Genomic DNA, 20,747 nt, shown 5'->3' on the forward strand with positions numbered 1-20,747 from the left:
GCGGTTGGCACTGAAAAGGGATTGGAAGTGTTCTGACCATCGATTGAGGATGGAGATCTTGTCACTGAGGAGGACTTCGCCATCTGAGCTGCGCAGAGGGCTTTGGACTTGGGATCAGGGGCCGTACACAGCCTTTAGTGTTTCATAAAAACTCCTGAATTCACCAATGTCGGCGCTAAGCTGGGTTCGTTTGGCCAGGCTAGTCCACCACTCATTTTGGATCTCCCGGAGTTTGCGCTGAAGGTGGCTGCATGCGAGACAGAAGGCTTGCTTTTTCTTTGGCCACGAAGGCTTTGCAAAGTGAGCCTGGTGGGCAAATCGCTTCTTTTCCAGCAGCTCCTTGATTTCCTGGTTGTTTTTGTCAAACCAGTCCTTGTTTTTCCTGGAAGAGAAGCCCAGTACCTCTTCAGTGGATTGCAGTATGGGCGTTTTCAGCTGATCCCAGAGAGTTTCAGGAGACGTGTCCGTGAGGCAGTTCTACATACAGGATAAATCACACCCCTTATTACTACTCACCCCACTGCGCATATTTCCTGATAAATTCTCCGAACCTCCTGTCTTTTTCTGTGTGCACATTTCTTCTGCAGAACTTTCATAGGTTTTAATGCCCCGCGCCAATTTTAGAGTGTTAGTCTGGCAACTTGCAAGTTTATCTCTCTCTTTCTTAACTGAGTAGTTGGCGCATTTCCCTATTCATTCAGATCTTTCTCATTTAATATACGCTTCCAAAACAACTGTTGTGCTTCTAATTTCTGATTCAAAGCCACCGAAACTTTACATATAATTTTATCATGTTCTGGATAATTCTCACACATTGTCTCTATTGGTGAACCCGGTTCACTCACTCTATCCATATTATTATCCATAAGGTACCCGACCTTATCCGAACTCCAGGAGCTCCTTTCCCACTATTGTCCCAGACCGCCGAGTTCCCTGAACTGTTAGCTCAAGTCTGACCTTTTGCTGTCGAGCTTTAAATTCCATCCAGTCTCTCAGTCCCTGGCCATAGAATCACTTGGAGAAGGTTCTTTTAGAGCAGGGAAACATGGAAGATAAAAGATGTTCCTACTCTGCTGGCCAAATTCCGCGTGTGTACAAACTCATTCCACTTCGTTCCGTCTGCCAAGGATTCGCAGAGCTTTTGGAATCTCACTTCTGACACAAAATCTGGATTCTGGTTCGTTTGGTAGACTCTCCTGTCCTGGGTAAACTTGTACCTCTCACTCTGTTCGTTTTAGATTTGTCACAGTGTTTGAGCTACCGAAAGGAAATAGACACAGACACCGAGAGCAGTTCAGTTTATACAAATGTTTATTACAAAATCAAAAGGTGATTTCAAACCTCAATATGCAAGCCCTTCCCAATTATACTTATCAATGCCTGGACTGGTACCAAATGCCGAAATGAGGCAACGACTGCACACTTGTAGTAGGTTGTCGGGGCACCAGTAGCAGCTTCTCCACCTCCTCCAATCGGGATGTTGGCTGGACGCTAGAATTTCTTCTTGCTGAGAGACGTTGCCACCTCTCGGAGAGTCTCAAACATTTGCAGCGGGACTATGGCTTATATTACCCAAAAACTGCTTACACAAGCACCTATTCCCAGCACAGCAAGAAAGATAAGTGACCAAGCTAGCATGCCTAGGCTTCTATCGAATAACATAATTTTCAGCTTATCACTTTGAATACAAAGGTTTATTTTGCATCAAGGCTAGGCCTCTGATAGTCTATGACCAAAACAAGCAGGAAGATTAAATCTTCTTGGTACACAGATGTCCTTTCATCAGATAACTGCATCTCTGGCCCCTCGGTGGAATTTAGCTTATGTCTACTGATTCTAAAAAAAACAAGCAGATTCCCAGCCTTGCAGAAGGAAAGGCTGCAAAAGTAAAAAAAAACATGGTTTAAATCCTCCATTACATTCCACCCCTTGGTCACAGGCTGTCAGACACAAGAACTAACAAGCATAAGAGAACAAAAGGAGCATAAAAGAGAAATCAAAACTACAATAATCACAAAGACAAGCAATAATGCGAGCAACCAACGGAGAATAGTGTGGCCCAACACCCCAAATGTACGAGCTAACCATGAAAAAGTATTCCAACCAAGGCTCAAATTAACCATGTGGGCCACAACACTGGAGCTCATGAACAGAATTCGAAACATGCTGAACAATAACAGAAATATTAGTGGATACAGTGGGCCGTGGCCCTCAATGGGAAACTCCCTCAGAACGTCCTCGACATTACAAATCCAATTGCTGGCATCAAAGCAACTGTTCAGCCAGATCACCAGGAGCGTAAGACGGAGGACCTGGAACAAAGAAACCTGATAGATGTCACTCACGATGCCGTAAGCATTCAGTGTTTAAACAAACTAAATAATCCTGACCCTCAATAGCTACCCCCCGAGTGTTACCCTGGACAGGTGTCACTATTTCTCATTTTACAGGAGGGCCACTACCTGGTGGTGCCACCCATACCTTTTGTCCGGCATTCTCTAGCTCAGGAATGGGGGACAAGGACTGTTTTCCTCTGGAATATGCTGTAGTTCAGGAGCGTGAAGAAGGCGGTGGAAAGGTGTACCTCCCTTTAAAGGGTGATGATTCAAATTGTCGACTGCCTGCTGCAGCACATGGCACCACCCCTTCAGGGTCCCCAGTGCTGTTAATAAACGAATCTGTTCCTTCAGTAAGCCGTTCATTCGTTCAACTAACCCAGCAGCCTGTGGGTAATAAGGAATATGGTGGACCCATAAGATACTGTTGTCAGTTACCCAATCACAGATTACCTTCACAGAGAAGTGCGAGCCATTATCAGACTGAATCGCCTCTGGAACATCATAACGAGAAATTAAATGGTTTAGTCCTTGGATAGTGCTAGCTTTGTCAGCAAAAACCAGGCCCGAAAAGGTGTCAAGCATTACTAGGATGTAACGTTTACCCATACAGTCTGGCAAGGACCTGTGTGATCAATTTGTCAGATCGCAGCCGAGCGAGCTCCCCATCTTATTAGGCCATGTGGACCAGGAGGAATCGTGTGGGACTTCAGAAGCTGACATGCTGGGCATGTACGCACGACCATGCGGACATCATCCTGATGGACAGGTAAGGCATGTGTACGGGCCCACATAGCTGATCTCTTCTCTCCCAAATGGCCACACTGTTCATGTGCCCATCAAGCCTGGGGGACGGTATCGGCGCAGCAGATAGTGGCAAGCTGGTTTGCTACTACATTATGTTGTGCCATGTTCGTCGTCGCAATGCTATGGGCGTAAACGTGATATACGGTTATCTCACGGTGGTGGGAAGCATACCACAACAGCTGCCACAACTGTTTGCCCCATACTGGGTGGTCATGTATCAACCAGTCGTTCTTTTGCCAATCAGGCATCCATACTATTAGTCCATTCGCCACAACCCAGGAATCGGTAAGCAGGCGAAGCGGGTGATCATGGGAGTCTAGTGGTAAAGTGACCGCCTTCAACTCAGCATACTGGCTGGAGCCACCATACCCCTCCTCTGATAAGTGAGTTCCCGACCTAGGATGGTAAGCCACCGCTTTCCACTTCTGCTTTCCTTGCACCCTCTGGTTACTATCATCAGGAAACCAGGCGTTCTCTTGTTATGCTTCCTGTACCATCTCTTCCGTTGCCTCTTGGATCATCACATCATCAATATAATGGTGAATCGAGAGAGAAGGCGATCCTGGCACTGCCTCCAAATCACGGGCAATTAGGCTGTGGCAAATAGTGGGAAAGTGTACATAGCCCTTAGGGAGGCGGGTGAAGGTATACTGGCGCCCCTTCCAGGTAAAGGCGAACTGATCCTATGAGACCTCATCTATAAGAATACTGAAGAAGGCGTTAGCGAGATCAATGACAGCATACCATGTTCCAGAGTTCCCAGTAGCAATGTTTTCAATAAGGGTAACTATGTCCGGAACTGCCGAAGCAAGTGGTGGCGCATGTTTGTTCAAAAAATGATAATCAACTGTCATTCTCCAGGAGCCATCTGGCTTCGGGACCGGCCAAACAGGGCTATTAAAGGGCGACATTCCCGGCCTCACTACCCCTTCCTCTTGCAAAGCATCAATGGTGGCACTAATCCCTTCTTGCCCTCCAGGGAGGCGATAATGTGAAATGCACACTGGTTTCGTGGGAGGAGGCACCATCACAGGATCCCACTTAGCCCGACCCACCACTAGTCTTTTTGTAATAGTCCGAATTCCAAATGCATATCCCCCTTGGCTAGAATTAAGGGCCATACCAGCCAACATATTAATACCCAGGATACACTCGTCAGTGCCAGCCACCAGGGCATGTAACCATATAGGGGAAGGGCTATCACCCACTGTGGCACAGACTTTTATTTCCTTCGCCAAGGTGACACACCTCCCATCCCCTTTATTTGAAATGTCGGTCCAGTCCAGAGGCCGGGGTTACCTGGAATCACCGAGTGCTCTGCACCGGTATCGACCAAGGCCAAATATTGGCGGTCATTACTCCCACCCCAATGGATTGTTAACAGTATGTAGGGCCGTGGGTCCCCGTGTATCGGCCGTATCTCAATGGAGTAGACACGGGAGCCCTGCCCACACCTTCATGCTTTAGTAGGGTTCGGGGGCTTCCAGGACTACATGCTACTATTATCCATAAGAGCCTTTCTAACCATTTGTTGTATCTCATCACGGGTAACTGAAGCAGTGGAAGCCGACTCGATAGAAACAGCAGTGGGAGCAGAGGGCACAGCTGGACCAGGATGACTCAGCAGCTGGGGATGATATTCCCCTTCCTTTGTCTTATAAAGGGCATAAAGGTCTTTTAGATACGCCTAACTTTAACAAGGTTAGAAAAAAGGTTCTTTCTTGTCAGTCCGTTATTAACAGCAGCCCCTCTATTTTCATCCTGCTTGTCTGATGTAACCTGGGTTGTACGTGAGTGGATTTTACCTTCAAACTCTAATTCTCAAAGCCCATATAAGGTGTGCAGTGCCATAGACACAGGGTGTTGAATTAGCAGACTAGTTATGGACAGAACCAGTCCCCGTACAGTGGGTTGGGCGGAACAAACCAATCGGATATGCATTCCGGCCATGAATATCTCTTCATCAGGGCTCTCCCCATGTACCCCCAGCCTCAAACGCCCTGCATACAAGGCAGAGGCCAGGGCCTGATGACGAATTACTGCTATACCCTCCTCTGGGGTGCCCCAATTGTTCTGCAAATGTAAATCCCAATCTACTGCTGACGTTGCAGGGAATCCCCTAGAGTGACAAGTAAGTAATCCACCTCTCCCTCTACCCTGCAGCTCAGCATTGATCCAGCTATCAGTAGTGAATGTTCCTAATCCCAACAATTCCTCAGGGGATTAATATACATTACCCCCTCCTTGTTCCCAGACATGCAGGAGCCAGGCTGCCAGAGTTTCTCCTGCCTTTTGCCTAAATCGATCTCCAATGGAAGCCAGCTCTTTTATAGAGAAGTCATGCATCATTGACTGCTCTTGACCTCTGCCCCCACTTTGGCCCACAGGTTACGTTGCCCAGTGGACGGGACGAGGCCTAGGCCTTCCTGTAGATGGGGTGTGCCATTGAGCAGAAGCAGAGGTTTGGGTACCTTCCCCTGGGTCCTCTAGTGAGATCAGTGGATCATCTATCTCTTCAATCTCGTCAGTTGCATTTCACCCCTCTCCCTCTCCGTCTGTTTGGAAATTCCGCTGCCTTACAGGGCGGGCATGAACAGCGGGTGGATAGGGTAGTATGTTAGGCACATGCTGAGCAGTATCTGCATTATTACCATTGTCATCATTCCAGATATTCCTGTCCCAATCATCAATTACATCAGGATCATCGCCATTCCTTATCATGGCACGAATACAATGTGGATCGGATTCTACTCATGCTTTTCCTTATTTGCACAGAGCTGCTGCCCCGGGTTTAATATTACGGCAGACCATTTGGACATGCTAATCCTCCCATTCTTTCGCTCGGTCCTGACTGGTGCGAACAATCTCGCTCATCATGGAACAGTGTTGTCGCATGGCTTCTATCTCCTCTTCTAGGTGATCTCTCTTGTGCTGGGATTCTACTTCTCGCTGAACTAATTCTGGTTCATACTGAACAACGCGGCGTAAGGATGTGGTCAGCAGCCAAAGACCATTCGTCAGCATCCCCTTTCTAACAGGAAATTTACTTTCTCAAAGGAGAGTGGCATCCCGCTCTCCCAGAGGCACACTTGATGAATCTAACTTCTCATCCCAACTAATGGGTGGTCCCAACAAAGACAGGGTATTGGCCAACATGTTGAACCTATCATCTTTGGAAGTCCATCCCGGAATCAAGAACTGCTCAGGGCTCACCACTTTCTTACGGCAAAACATTTCAAGACCAATCCTGCTGACTACGCCAATTGTCCTGGGTAAATGTACCTCTCACTTTCTTCGTTTTAGATTGGTCACAGTGTTTGAGCTACTGAAGAAAATAGACACACACACCGAGAGCAGTTCAGTTTATACAAATGTTTATTACAAAATCAAAAGCTGATTTCAAACTACAATATGCAAGCCCTTCCCAATTATACTTATCAACGCCTGGACTGGTCCCAACTGCTGAAACGAGGCAATTACTGCACACTTGTAGTAGTTTGTCGGGATGCCAGTAGCAGCTTCTCCACCCTCCCCGATCGGGACATTGGCTGGACTCTAAAAATTGTTCTTCTTGGTTAGAGATGTTGCCACCTCTCAGAGAGTCTCAAATTTCTGCAATGGGAACATGGCTTATATAACTCAAAACCTGCCTACTCAAGCACCTATTCCCATCACAAAAAGAAAGATAAGCGAGCAAGCTAGCATGCTTAGGTTTCTGTCGAATAATGTAATTTTCAGCTTATCACTTTGAATACAATGGTTTATTTTGCATCAAGGCTCGGCCTCTGACAGTCTGTGACCAAAACAAGCAGGAAGATTAAATGTTCTTGGTACACAGATGTTCTTGCGTCAGGTAACGGCATCTCTGGCACCTCGGTGGAATTTAGCTTGTCTGCTAATTCTAAAAAAACAAGCAGGTTCTCAGCCTTGCAGAAGCAAGGGCTGTAAAAGTAAAACAAAACATGGTTTAAATCTTTCATTACATCTTCGAAATGACTTTACCGAAACTTTCATCTTGGTCAGTTTCCTTTTAATGCACAATTGTGAGTAACCTGCACAGAGCTCCACAGAGATGCACTCTCTGTGAAAGCTGGCAGAGAAAAACTGAGGATGTGTTTCAAAGTTTTCCCTTTGTCTAGTTCAAACATGGGCAGAGTTATATTTGGTCCAATCAAAAGTTCACACAATACATCCTTCCCCAACGCAATTCCTACGAAGTACAAATTCCATTTCTACAGATGATTGACAGCCTCTTATCAGACCTGCTCATTCGATTGGTTCAGAGTAAATTCCTATAGTTATTCATCGAGCTCATTGCTCCTTTTGAATTACCATATCCACCTTACTAGATCGCTGCAAAACCAAGCTGAACTATCACTTGCTGTTAACCCTTTCCTTGTTCAAAGCAATAATGACAAATCGATATGAGAGTTTTCTGACGAGTACCCATCTGTTTGGGGACATCCATGTGATCACTGACAGTTCCAGAACTGTGCCTTGGGCTTATCCACTTGCATGTGGACCGCAGAAAGAGGGTGTCACATTGATGCTAAAGTTTACAGTGTTTTATTCCTGGGTTGTTCAAGCTCATGATTTTTGTCACCTGTACCAAGGCGCAGATCGGAACGGTTTTGCGAGCAGTCGGCGCAACATCTCATGTTTAGTACAGCAAGAAAGGCACAACGAAGGAGTTTAGAGTTACAGGGAAAGAAAGAGAGTATGTGAGAGGGTGGTTTGTGAGTGTGTTCGTGTCTTTGAGACAGTGAGATAAAGAGGAGAGTACGTGTATGTGTGGGAAAAGTGTGATGGGAATATGTGTATGAGAGATAGATAGATAGATAGAGAAATAGATAGATAGATAAATCGATAGATCAATAGATAGATAGATCGATAGATAGATAGATAGATAGATAGATAGATAGATAAATAGATAGATAGATAGATAGATGGATAGATGGAGAAAGGGAGATAGAGAAAAAGAAAGAGTGGGAGAGAGAGATAGAGAGAGAGAGGGAGAGGGAAAGAGAGAGAGAGGGAAAGAGAGAGAGAGAGGGAGAGAGAGAGGGAGAGAAAGAGAGAGAGAGAGCGAGAGAGAATGTGTGTGTGTGTGAGAGAGAGAAAGAGAGAGAGAGAGAGAGAGAGAGAGAGAGAGAGAGAGAGAGAGAGAGAGAGAACCTTCAACATCTTACTTCACTACAGCATGGTACTGCTCGTGTTAGACAATGGTTAATCTGACCAGTGCCAAACAGTGTATGATGACTTGTCTAAATTAATACTGACCAGTGGCACTCTCGTTAACAGCAATAAAAGTTTTTGAAAGGCTGGTGTTGAATCAAATCAGCTCCATTCTTGGTAGCGACATGGACCCGTTCCAAATCGCCAATCATAGCCAGTGGATTCCATCTTACTGCCACTGCACAAACACCTAGACAGCAAAGACGCACATATAAGGATGCAGTTTATCGACTGAAGTTCGGCATTTAACACTATCATCCCCTTAAAATTGATCAACAAAGTCCACAACCTGGGACTCAACAGCCTACCGGGTAATTGGATCTTGGATTTCCTAACCTCCAGACCACAGTCAGTAAGGACTCAGATGAACATGCCCTCCACAATCTCCATCAGTATTAGTGCACCCCAGGGCTGTGTTCTTCGCCGCAAATCTACTCGCTTTACACCTATCACTGTGAGGCTTGGTACGACAAATATACTATCTTCAATTTCACCGAAAATACCACGGTAGTGGGTTGTATAAAAAGGGACAATCAATCGCATTAAAGAAGGAGAATAAAAACTTGGCTGAATTGTTCACCAACAACAATCTCGCATCAATTTTATCAAAACCAAGGATTTTTGACTTCAGAAAGGGCAAATCAGAGGTGCATAATTCAGTGATCGTTAGGAGATCAGAGATGGAGAGGGTGAGAAAATTAAAATTCCTGTTAGTCACTATCTCGGAGGATCTTTCCAGGACCCAACACAATCACGGTATGGTGATGAAAGCATCTCAACACTTCGACTTCGTCGGGAGTTCTCAGAGGTTTATCATGACATCAGGAACACTGGCAATTTTCCGAAAATGAGTTAATTAAAATGTGATGACCATCTACATCACGTTCTGGTATGAGGATATAGATAATTGCGGGTGTTAAATCCTGAAAATGGGAGAGGAAACGGCCAGAACATCGTGCGTAAATCTTTCTCCACTATCGATAACATCTACAGGAAACGCTGCCGTCGGTGAGATGCAGCAATCATCAAGAATTCACAATACCCAGCAAACGCTCTTTTCTCGCAGCTCCCATTAGGAAAGAGGTATAGGTGTCACTAGATTAGCACCACCGGTTTCAGGAACGGCAATTACACTCCACCATCAGACTCCTCAACAAGAACATCCACCTTGGATTTATTTATTTTAAGAATTCTCACTTTTGCACTATTTATATTTTTTTTTGTCTTTGTATTGCACAGTCAGTTTAATTACATTTCATTACTTTTTAGATGTCCAGGTTGTTAAGTGTTTTGTTTGCACTGACAATAAGTAATAATTCTGTCTCGCCCGCATTAGATGGAATCTCAGGGTCATGTCCTGCATTCAGGTATGTACCCACACAATAAATATTAAATCTGAATCTGAGAAAAATTAATAGAGGCAGAAAGAGATAGACAAACAAACCGATAGATAGGTAGATAAATAGGTAGAAAAACAAGAGAATTTGAGAGAGAAAGAGAAAGAGGGAGGTAGAGGTAGAGAGAGGTCCATTTGTACAGATCAAAGGTGCAAATTTCTACAATTGTGGGGTTTATTCAGGAGTCTGACAAAAGCGGGAATGTGACTATCGTTGGATATGTTGTTGCATTTTTTGACATTCCAAGTGGGAAGGGGTTGGTAAAGAATGTGTGGCGGAGTTGGTATACATTTTATTCCGTTAGTTATTTTGAAACGGCATCAGAAATTATGAATGGAGGGAACTGGTTAGAGGAAAGTTTGCGTGATTGCCTGAACTATATTTACAACTCTCTGCATTCGATTGTAGTCTAGAACGAGGAGCTTCAAGTACCTCGGACTGATGCACACTGACAGGATCTTTCAATGGTCCATCTGTCGAGGTTGTTCAATGATACAGCTGACATTCCATATTTTCTCTAATTTCTGGTGAACGATGGCACAGCTACTCTTTCTTTGCCAGTAAGGCCATATTGGTGACCAAGATAGGACATTTGAGATAGTTCCTCCTGGAACCTTCTCAATGTCTCCACTCTCCACTTCATGATTATTGGTGGGAATCATGTATTTGAGACCCTCTGCTCCTCCAGATTTCCTTAACCAGTAAATTTGGTCCTGCTGACATTCAAGAAGATGCTGTCCTTTTACCGAGCTAGAAGTCCTCCTCTCTCTCTCTCCTGCACACCGAATATTGGTTGTAACCGAAACCAGCGGTGCCATCCACGAATATAAATGACGGATTTGGAGCGTGTTACCCTAGCTAGCGTTCCAAATACAGGGGTCTGGAGATGGACCGCGTTCATGAACCTAAACCATGCGGGGCACGTGTTGTGAATGGTCCTGGAGAAGCGCTGCTTGAAGGGAGTTTGTACGGCTGTACGTTCTCCTCCTGACTACAAGGGTTTTCTCCGGGTGCTCTGGTTTCCGCTCACCCTTCGAAATGTACCAGGAGTTGTAGATCAATAAAGCGTAGTTGGTCGGCTCGGGGTCGTGGGCTGGAAGCATCTGTTTTGTATTATATGTCTACATTGAAAGATTAAAGAAGGCGCTGCCACCAATCCTCAATTATTGGCGTCTAGTGCGGTGGGAAGTCATGGACCCAATTGCCGAAAGACCAATGTCATTGAATTTCGGGTGAGACTGTTTGATATAATGTCTGTTGGATGGTGAGCCACAGTGAACGAACTGTAGTCTGACATAGGTGTCCTCTGGTCGAGACATTCCAAGGCCAAGTGGACGACAGACAGACTACATGTGCCGTGGACCTCCCGTAGTAATGGTCATCACGCTCTTCGACTTGTTTTTTTTTGTTAACAAGCTTCCTCATTCTTTCTCATGATAGCCAACTTGTCGACGATTGGAATCCTGTTTCGAGGAAAGTGCGGTCTCTCCAGATGAGTCACCCTCTACCTGGAGACCATGGCCGTGGCGGATCTTTTGGTCATTATCTTCGATCTGATATTGAGAACGATTCCGATTGTTTATCAGGTGCGTTTAGTGAGGTCAATCCCCGTGTGTAATATCCACGCCGTCCTGCTTCATGCAGTGACTGACTGCTCTGTCTGGTTCACGGTCATGTTCACCTTTGACTCGTTGCTATTTCTGCCGAACGCTGAAACCAAGATATTGTACTGAGAGACCAGCGACGATGGCTCTCGGGGCTGTGACTGCGCTAGTCTGATATGTTCTGGTATTTTATCTATCTTGGTACCCCATTGGCGCCTTCCCCGTGGTTTTGTAACATTAGTGTCCGTGTGATGGTTTCAATGGTCTGGGCTGTCATTGAATTTTTACATTACATCTTCACGCCTTGTGTCTCCTTTGTTTCCATCCTCCTGCTGAATGCTTTAACAATCAGACACATTTTAGTCGCCAGTCGAGCATGTGGGATATTCCGAGCACAGAATTGTCCCAGAGATCGAGAACTTAAGAAAACCGTATTGCTTCTCTTTTTTTTTAATCTCCGGAAATTTCATTCTGTTATGGGCTGTGGTTATTTTCTATTCCTTATGGTCACTAATGTGGAATTTGGGATATTGTACTTTCTACCTTCCCTCTTTTTTAAATCAGCAATGGGCCTCATGTTCCAGCTGCTGAGTTTTTGCATCAACACCTGCATTTATACTGTGACACAGACGAGGTTCAGGAAACAGCTGATAAATGTGTTTAAATATCCCTTTATCTAAAAACATTCTTAGTGACTTCCATCGCTAATTATAGGCATAAACACGTGGAAAGACAAAACATGGTAAGATTTCCTTTACCCCATCGAACCGTCACCAACACCAATAATCATGAATTCGACGTTGATCCCAAAGGACACTCGCGGCTGCACAGGTGTTGGAATCTGAAGCCAAAAATGATTCGCGTCTGTACCTCAACAGGTCAAGGAGCAGAAAAAAAATAGTGATTGCTGTCTCGATGAAGTGTTCTCGTCAAAACGTCAACCTTTCTTTTTTTTTCCACGGATGATTCTTGACCCGCCGAATTTAACCATCATGTCGTGATCCCTTTTCCCATCAACTTATCAACTTTTCCCCTTTGGGAGAATTTACATCCACGGTCGGGTTCATTTCCAGTGGACAAATCACCTCCTGACTTCTACTCTTAAGGATGTGGAATAAACCGGAGCACTGAGGAAAACACACGGCTAACAGGAGAAGATGAATGAGGTAAATAGTCAGCGGCTGAGGAGGGTATTGTACCCGCTCCTCTGTTGTTGAAAGGTAGCCTCCCTAATCTCTGCGCCGCTGAGTTCAAGGCCCATGATGTAATGTTACATATCTGGAAAGCACTTGTTCGAGAATCCTTGGAGTATTGGTTCAATTCTGGCCGAATTCTTATTGAAAGTCACGGTTGATTAATTAAACCTAAAATAAATATACTTTTTATAAATGCTTACAACTCTTTGTAATTGTACTTTTTTTTAGGTTTAATTCAACATTCTGAAGAATCGCTTTCAGGATGGACATCTTTGTGCATGACGCTGGTTGGATGAATTAATGCAATTAATATTTTACTAAAATATTTGTAAATTTTACAATCGTCAACAATTTTATTGCAGAAATTTATTTTGATTCATGAGATTCGATTATTTCGTCATCTAAATGGCAAGACAAACGGGGTCGTATAAATAAATCTTGTCTTCAAACAACCTAAAGGAATACAGTTTCTCTCTTCCAAACTTCAGATATTATTATTTGGGCGGTTAATATAGGAAATGTATTATTGCTATTATATCTTGATAGTGTCGATGATCGTCCCGCTTGGGTAGAAATGGAATTTATTTTTTTCTAAAAAATCTCGCCGTGCTGGCAGTTGTGGGCTCTTCCTTCACCTTTTAATTTTCGTAATGAATGGACAATTCGATGACGAGACATTGATTAAGGATTTGGGCATAATTAAGAAGTTTGTTTTGGTCTTAATATTTCCATTTCTTCTAATCTTGAATCATCGTTTACAACCTTCTATGTTGGATTCTGGTTTTGAGGATGGGTCGGATCGGGTATTAAACGTTTTACAGATTTTTATATTCGAGAATATATTTATTCTACAATATAATTATAATATTATAATTCTATAATATATAAATATATAAATATTCTTCCTAATAGTGATTTCTTTTGATATATACATTTCAGACCCTTTTCTGACCCCATACGTTCGCATATCCCAAAACCAATATTCTTGATTTACTTTTTGATATGACGTTTCACCATGGTGGATTAGTAGCAGTCATCTATGATAACCTGGAAGATTGACAAATGGGTTCAGTGAATGCGAGTATGAATGAATGAGAAAGAGATTCGAACATATCAATTCCAGCTGAAAACTGGGAAACTACACGTGACCTGATTAACAACACCTCATTATGTGCATGATATTGTATATTGCAATTCAAAGTAGGACATAAACTATATCTGTCTGAAGTTAAATGATCCTGAGTTTATTCTGGTCTGGCTCCACGATGTGACAGATGTGCAATATATGAAACATCCCTAGTCCATATTTTCTAGGAGTCTCCAAAACAGAAAGATTCCACAGCTCTATTCTCCCAGAAGGCGTTGGAGATTCTCAGGGTCAAATTGAATAATTTCCCTTGTTTCATTTTGTTTGGTTATTCTCAACGAGAAAATATTTTGATGAATCCAACTTTTCTTAATTGATAGCCTGACGAGCAAATTTGATGAAGTGGAAGGATAGTTTCCCACCTCCTGGATACACGATAATTATGGATTGTTTCAGTTAGGGAAAATTAGATGAAATATTGAACAAATTCTGAAGGAATGTGATAAATTATCGGGCCCATTCATGCATTATTCTCCTAATTTAATTACATAGGCTTGAATATCCATTGCTTGTTGTTCTGAGGCCATAACTCGATTCATTTGCTTACTTATCTTTCGTTTTCTGACGACCATGTTTGGAGGGAGGGGGCTGATCAGTATGGGAGTAGGGCTGGGTTGGTGAGTTTCTTTCCTTTTCATTTATTTTCACCTTCATCTTTTTCAATTTGTGTTTATTTTTTTTCCTTCCTTTTTCTCCACATATAGACCAGATGACTTTATTTAGTGATCTTATCATAAATTTATTCCAATAATAGAAAGCGAACTAAGGTTCCTCCAAATGAACGTTTTTACACGTTCACTCTATGTACCTGTATGTACCATTTTATATAATATATATTATATCTATTATATAATATATATAATATATTTATGATCAATAATCTGAGTTTTAATGTACTACGATTGACGATTCTTTTTGTTCACTCTACGACTTGTAATATTTCTCTCTTTCAAATCAATAAAAATACATTAAAAATAGAAAAAAGGCACGGTTGGTACAACGCTTTTACTGTGCCAGTGATCGGGATCGTATCAGGATTCGAATCCCGCGCTGTCTGTTGGGAGTTTTTCCGTCTAGCTGTCTCTACGTGTTTTTATCCCGGGGGCTCTGGTTGATACCCATTGTTCAAAAATATATCGGGAGTGTAAGGTGGGCTGATGTGGCCCATTACTATGTTTTATGTTTAAAATTAATTTCTTTTAATATTTAAATGGATATGGATAGTAGAGAGAGTTTGGAAGAGATTCACCCAGAGGTTCCCTGAAATGAAGAACATTCCTCATGACGTAAAGTTAAGCAAGATCGTCACTCTTCAATTTAGGCGATGTATGAGAGGTGGTGAAGTGTGGTGAATAAGTAAAGGAGAGGGCAGACGTTTCACAGGACTGCACTGACAAATACCAGAGACATCTGTTTAAGATGAGTGGATAAATGGTTATGGGAGATTTCAACATTTTTTATACAGTCGGAAGGGTACGCGGATTACAATGGAATGCTGGTTGTTGCTGTTAGGGACAGATTGTTGATTGGTGTGGTTTACAATGTAGAGTCCTTGATAAACTCACCAGGTCATGCAGCATCCATCATGAACACTGCTTCCCCACCTCCCTTATCTCCATTACTTTGACCAGAAAACCCATAGAACCATAAACATTACAGCACAGAAACAGGCCTTTTCGACCATTCTAGTTCCTGCTGAACCATTCATCTGCCTCGTTCCACTGACCTGCACCCAGTCCATAGCTCACCCATTCATGTATCCATCCAAAGTCTTCTTAAATGTTAAAACTGAGCCCACATTCACCACTTCAGCTACCTCTCACCATTCTCTGTGAAGAAGTTTCCCCTTATGTTCAACTTAAACCTTTCTCCTCTCACCTTTAACCAATTTCCTCCAGTTTGTATCTCATCTACACTCAGTGGGAAACGCCTACATATATTTACTCTCACTCCAACCTGTAATGTTAACTACCTGTGTCAAATCTTCCCTCATTTCTCTAATCTTCAATGAGAAAAGTCCTCACATGTTTAATATTTCCATGGAACTTAGTTTCTGCAGTCCGAGCTATATCTGATTAAAACTATGCTGCACTCGTTCTATCCTATTGATATTTTTTTCCTCTGGTTAAGTGACCAAACCTGCACACAATACCTCAGATGTAGTTCCCCAATGTTTTATACAACTTTACCATAACATATCAATTCCTAAATTCAATACTTTGAATTATGCTAAAATCTCTATCTGCTAGTGGCACCATTTTACGAGAATTTTGTGTCTCCATTCCCACATCCTTCCATTCTACTGAACTCCTCAGTTGCCTCCCATTTAGCATGTATGTCCTTTGCTTGTTTGTCCTTCCAAAATGCAACACCTCACACTTGTCTACATTAAATTCCATCTGCCATTTTCAGCCCATTTTTCCAATTGGCACAGATCGAGCTGTAAGCTTTGAAAACATTCTTCGCTGTCCAAAAACGGAAACAAACTTAGCATCATCTGCAAATTTGCTGATCCAATTTACCACATAATCATCCACAACATTTTTAACGATGGTCCTTGCACCGATCCTTGAGTCACAGCTCTAGTCACTGTCCTCCAGTCTGAGAAGCAATCATCCTCCACTATGCTCTGGCTTATCCCCACCAGGCATGGTTGAATCGACCTAACTACCTCACATTTGAATCTTCCTGATTAATTTCCAACGTTGGAACTTGTCAAAGGCTTTATTAACGTTCCATCGAAACCAAGATTCCCTATGCCTGCCAACTTTGCCAATAATCCTTACAGGAATATACAAAATATGGACAAACAAAATTTCGCATTTGAAAGTCTCTGACTCACTGAGCAAATCTTGCCCGAAAACAACACAGACCAATCCACGTTTTCTCAATCCTTTTTCATTTCCTCAACATTAGCCTTTCCCAATTTATGATATCAACCAGAGGACCAGACCCATCCTTCTTCATAATAATTTGAAACTAATGCCATTATGCTCACTGGACCTAACATACTCCCTACACATACTTCTATCACCCGATTTGTCTCATTCCATAATAGAAAATCCAGTATAGCACACTCTCTAGTTGATAACTCTTTACAGTGATTTTGAAAACTGACCTGAACACAATTGGCAAACTCTAAGCCATGCAACTATTTTGCAGCTTGGGAGTTCCTGTCAATATGTGGAAAATTCGAAACCACTACTTTCATAATCTTATCTTTCCCTGAACTTTCTGCTAGCTCTCTACAGATTTTCCCTCTAATTCCTGTCGACTATTTAAGGATATATAATGTAACATGAGTGTGGTCAAACCGTTCCTGCTGCTCAGCTCCACCCATATAGTCTCCAACAAATGAGCCCTTTCGTCGGTTCTGCCTAAGCATAACTGTGATACTTCGCTGATGAGCAAAGCCTCTCCTCCACTTTGCAACCTCCCAGGCCGTAATATCATGTCTGATGCTACGGAATGTTGGAATATTGAGCTGCAAAATCTGCATCTCTTACAACCAGGTTTTACTAATGGACACAATGTCATATTCTCACGTGCCAATCTATGCTCTAAATTTTTCGGGCATTCATGCAATACTACTTGCATTCAAGTAGATGCACCTGAAAAATTCCACCACGTACAACTGGTTGGTTTCTAACGTTACATGCAATTTACACATCATCGTTTCCCTCCTCAACTCCTCTGTCTTCTCTGGCACTCTGGTTCCCCTCCCCCTGCATATCTAGTTTCAACCCCTGGTGCAGCACAAGCAAACCTTCCTGCAAAGGATGTTATTCCACCTCTAGTTCAGGCACAAACTTTCCCGTCGGAACAGGTCCAACCTTCCGTCGAAGTGAGCCCAATGATCCAGAAACCAGAATCCCTCCTTCAAGCACTATTTCCTATCCACGTGTTAGCTTGCATTAACCTACCTGTCACCCATCTACCATCCTCTTGTCTCCTAGGTGTAATTGCATAGCTGTAACTCGTGCCTGTCACCACCCTCTCCCTCCAGATGATCCCGTCTTCATCCAAATGTAGCTCCAATTCTGTAACTCGGTTTCTTTGGATCTGCAGCTGGATTCACCTCGCAGATGGTCGTCATGGATATTGATGGCTTCCCTGCTGACCCAAATGTTGCAAGAGGATCATTCCCCTACCTTGGGTGACAATGTCTATGGCTAGAGGAAAAAAATTATAAAATCTGTCCTAATGTGTACCAACCTGCTGAATCCTTTTAGTTCCTGCACTAGCCTGGCATCAATCCCTATACTATGACCTTACATCCTATTCGTCGAAGCCCCTTGAGCCAAAGTCTTTCCACTCTGACAATGACCACTCCACTATACAGGTCCTCATTTTTACAGCGATGTTTGGACCTGTGTCCTCGATTCACCAATCTACCTACTCCAAGGAAATTGTAGCGTCATGCACGTTTGCATGACTATAAAATTCAAATATCCGAGGTAAAAAGAAACAGGAGTCATCTTGCTGGATACCCTAAAGGTTAACATCCAAGTTGAGTCGGTGCTTTAGAAGGCAAATGCAATGTGGGCATTCATTTTCAGAGGAATAGCATGTGGGCAGGGCTGAACGTACTGTATTGTGCTGCAGTGTGCGATGTGTAATCTTCTCTGTATTATTGAGACTCGATAAAGCACTGGAGTAATGTATACAGTATTGCGTCTTATTTGAGAATAGGCCTGCTGGAGTTGGAGAAGGCTCAGAGAACATTTATCAGAATGATACCAGAAATGAAATGATTAGCAAATGAGGAACATTTTTCGGCTCTTGAACTGTACTTGTTGGAGTACAGAATATGAGGGAGACCTCACAGAGGCATTTCGAATGTGGAAAAGTCTGGGCAGAGTAGATGTGGCACAGATGTTTTCCAAGATACGACAGTCTAGGGTAAAAGGGCGCAAATTCAACATAAAAGGGAATCAATTAAACAAAAAACAGTTGCAGAAAATGTCTTTCATCAGGAATTCGTGAATCTGTGGAACATTTTGCTGACAGGCGGCTCTGGAAGCAAGGTCGTCATGTGTATGAAAGGCAGAAATGGTCATGTATTTCATTAGTGTGGGCCTCAAGGGTTACGGGGAAGGGTTGGGAAGTGGGTTGATGGATCGACGGATGATTAGAATGGCGAATCGCACTCAATTGGCCACTGTGCACACTTGTGCACTGATACATGATCATGTGATCTCTTTACTCTCTCCGCTACTGAGTTGGTGATGTGTTGCGGAGGATGATCATTCCTGATGCTCCTGATTTCTCCTCACATTTGTTATGACACAGCCCTGATTCGCCCACTCGATGTTGACCCGTTGATGTCCCCAGGATAAGACATGTGCCACAGTAGGCACTTTCAGGTGTTCCAACCAAGATCATTTGCCGGCAGTCGCGGCTGGGGAGTGCGTCTGGCACGTTAGGAGGCCGCGGAGAGGATGCCTTTCTGTCACTTGAACGCACCAGCTGATGGATAGACGGCTACCAGTGAATGCCAGCCCCTCGGGACTGTGGCCTAGTCTCGCCCACGCCTCGGATCCCGCCCGACCTAATTCAGTTAAAGGTCAGGGAAAGGAAATGAGGAGAAAAATGTGCATTAAATTTCAAAACTATAGTGTTTTGAAGTTTTAATTCTGGGAATGGTCAGTTTAGAACTAGCGTAAACAAGAAAGCCTGCAGATGATGAGGCCTAGAGCAGTGCACAAAATTACTGGTGAAGTACAAAATTCAGTGAAAGTTCGTCTTAAAGATTCGACTTTTCAGGCTCGAAAGGTCGGTTGTCTTCCACTTTCGATGGACGCTGGAGGTTCTGCTGAGTTTCTCCAGCACTTTTGCGCACAAATGTTTTCAAATGACTCGTCGAGAACAGAAAATGGGGAAAAATCTTACCTCATTACAGGATGGTGCAGGAGCCCCACAGCTGGACGCTTAACCCCATTGAGGAAGCCTATCATTATATGGCTTGAATTAGTAAACAAGGTCAATGGCGGAATAAAGAATAAAAAAATGGCCGAACCTTGGATTTTTTTCCTTCTGGATAGGAATATGCCGCCCCTATGGCATGTTCGCATGTCCGAATCACTTGCTTTATAAGACAAATGTTTTCAGATCCCGTTGCACTTGGACCCTATACAGTTCAATACGATGACCAGGTGATTCGCACAAATTGAACCCGAACACTTGATGCCACGTTACGTTGGTAAAGTACCTTTATCTTTGCTGTATGAAGTATGTTCTCTGATCTGCTAAATTTCTCGAGTATTTTGTTTGTTCTGCAATCACGGTGTCTGCAGACTTTAGTGTTTTACATCTGAAATGAGGAATACTGTAATTGGTTTTTCCACCAGCAATCCAAATACTCAAAAATATAAAGAGGATTATGTCGGCGAACAGTTGGAAATATGGTGCACCGTGGGCGCTTTCCCCACCTATTAACTGTTGATGTGATGACTTGATCGGCCGAAGTGCATGTACATTGAGTACTAACCCCGATGCTTTATGGCGGAATCTCCCACTTTACACGTGCAATCTTCATTCTCTGCTCTGTATTGTCTTGCGACATCACTGCAGTAGACAGGACAAAGTTGATGGCTGACGTCATCAGCCTGGCCTCTGGCAGCCCTTGCTGCTTTCAGCTGCAACTGGGGATAATCCGAGCAGGATATTACACCTACTGGAAAAGGGGCCGGGTACTCCAGCTTCTAACCTTTATAACCGAGAACCTGTTAAGGATCCAACATTTATGGAAGAATATTTGGAGATATTGACTGTTAATTTGTTTTCTTTGGAAGACCAGTTATCGTTTGAAAAGTCTGTCTCCTCTGACAATATTTAACTTTTTACAACCTGGCAAATTTCCCGGCCCTGATGGGCTTCCAGCTTTGTTTTGTAAAACTTCCTCGCAATCATTAACAACCCATTTATACTCAGATCTCTTTGAATCTTTTAATATTTGGAAATTACCTGCTTTTTTTTATGAAGCCTCAATTTCACGATCCCCCCCCCCAAAATAAGGGTTTATT

General features: G+C 43.2%; 1 long non-coding RNA gene across 1 annotated transcript; it reads right to left on the reverse strand.

The window, feature by feature from the left end:
- Window positions 1–1,346: 1,346 nt before the first annotated feature.
- Window positions 1,347–20,389, reverse strand: LOC138741784 (uncharacterized). Its single transcript, XR_011343755.1, has 3 exons — window positions 19,615–20,389; window positions 8,424–8,568; window positions 1,347–2,312 (listed from the first exon to the last, which is right to left on the reverse strand). It is a non-coding gene; the product is annotated as an uncharacterized lncRNA (long non-coding RNA).
- Window positions 20,390–20,747: the final 358 nt, after the last annotated feature.

The sequence above is a fragment of the Narcine bancroftii genome, chromosome 8, assembly GCF_036971445.1.
Source record: "Narcine bancroftii isolate sNarBan1 chromosome 8, sNarBan1.hap1, whole genome shotgun sequence".
In the NCBI taxonomy this organism is placed as follows: Eukaryota; Metazoa; Chordata; class Chondrichthyes; order Torpediniformes; family Narcinidae; genus Narcine; species Narcine bancroftii.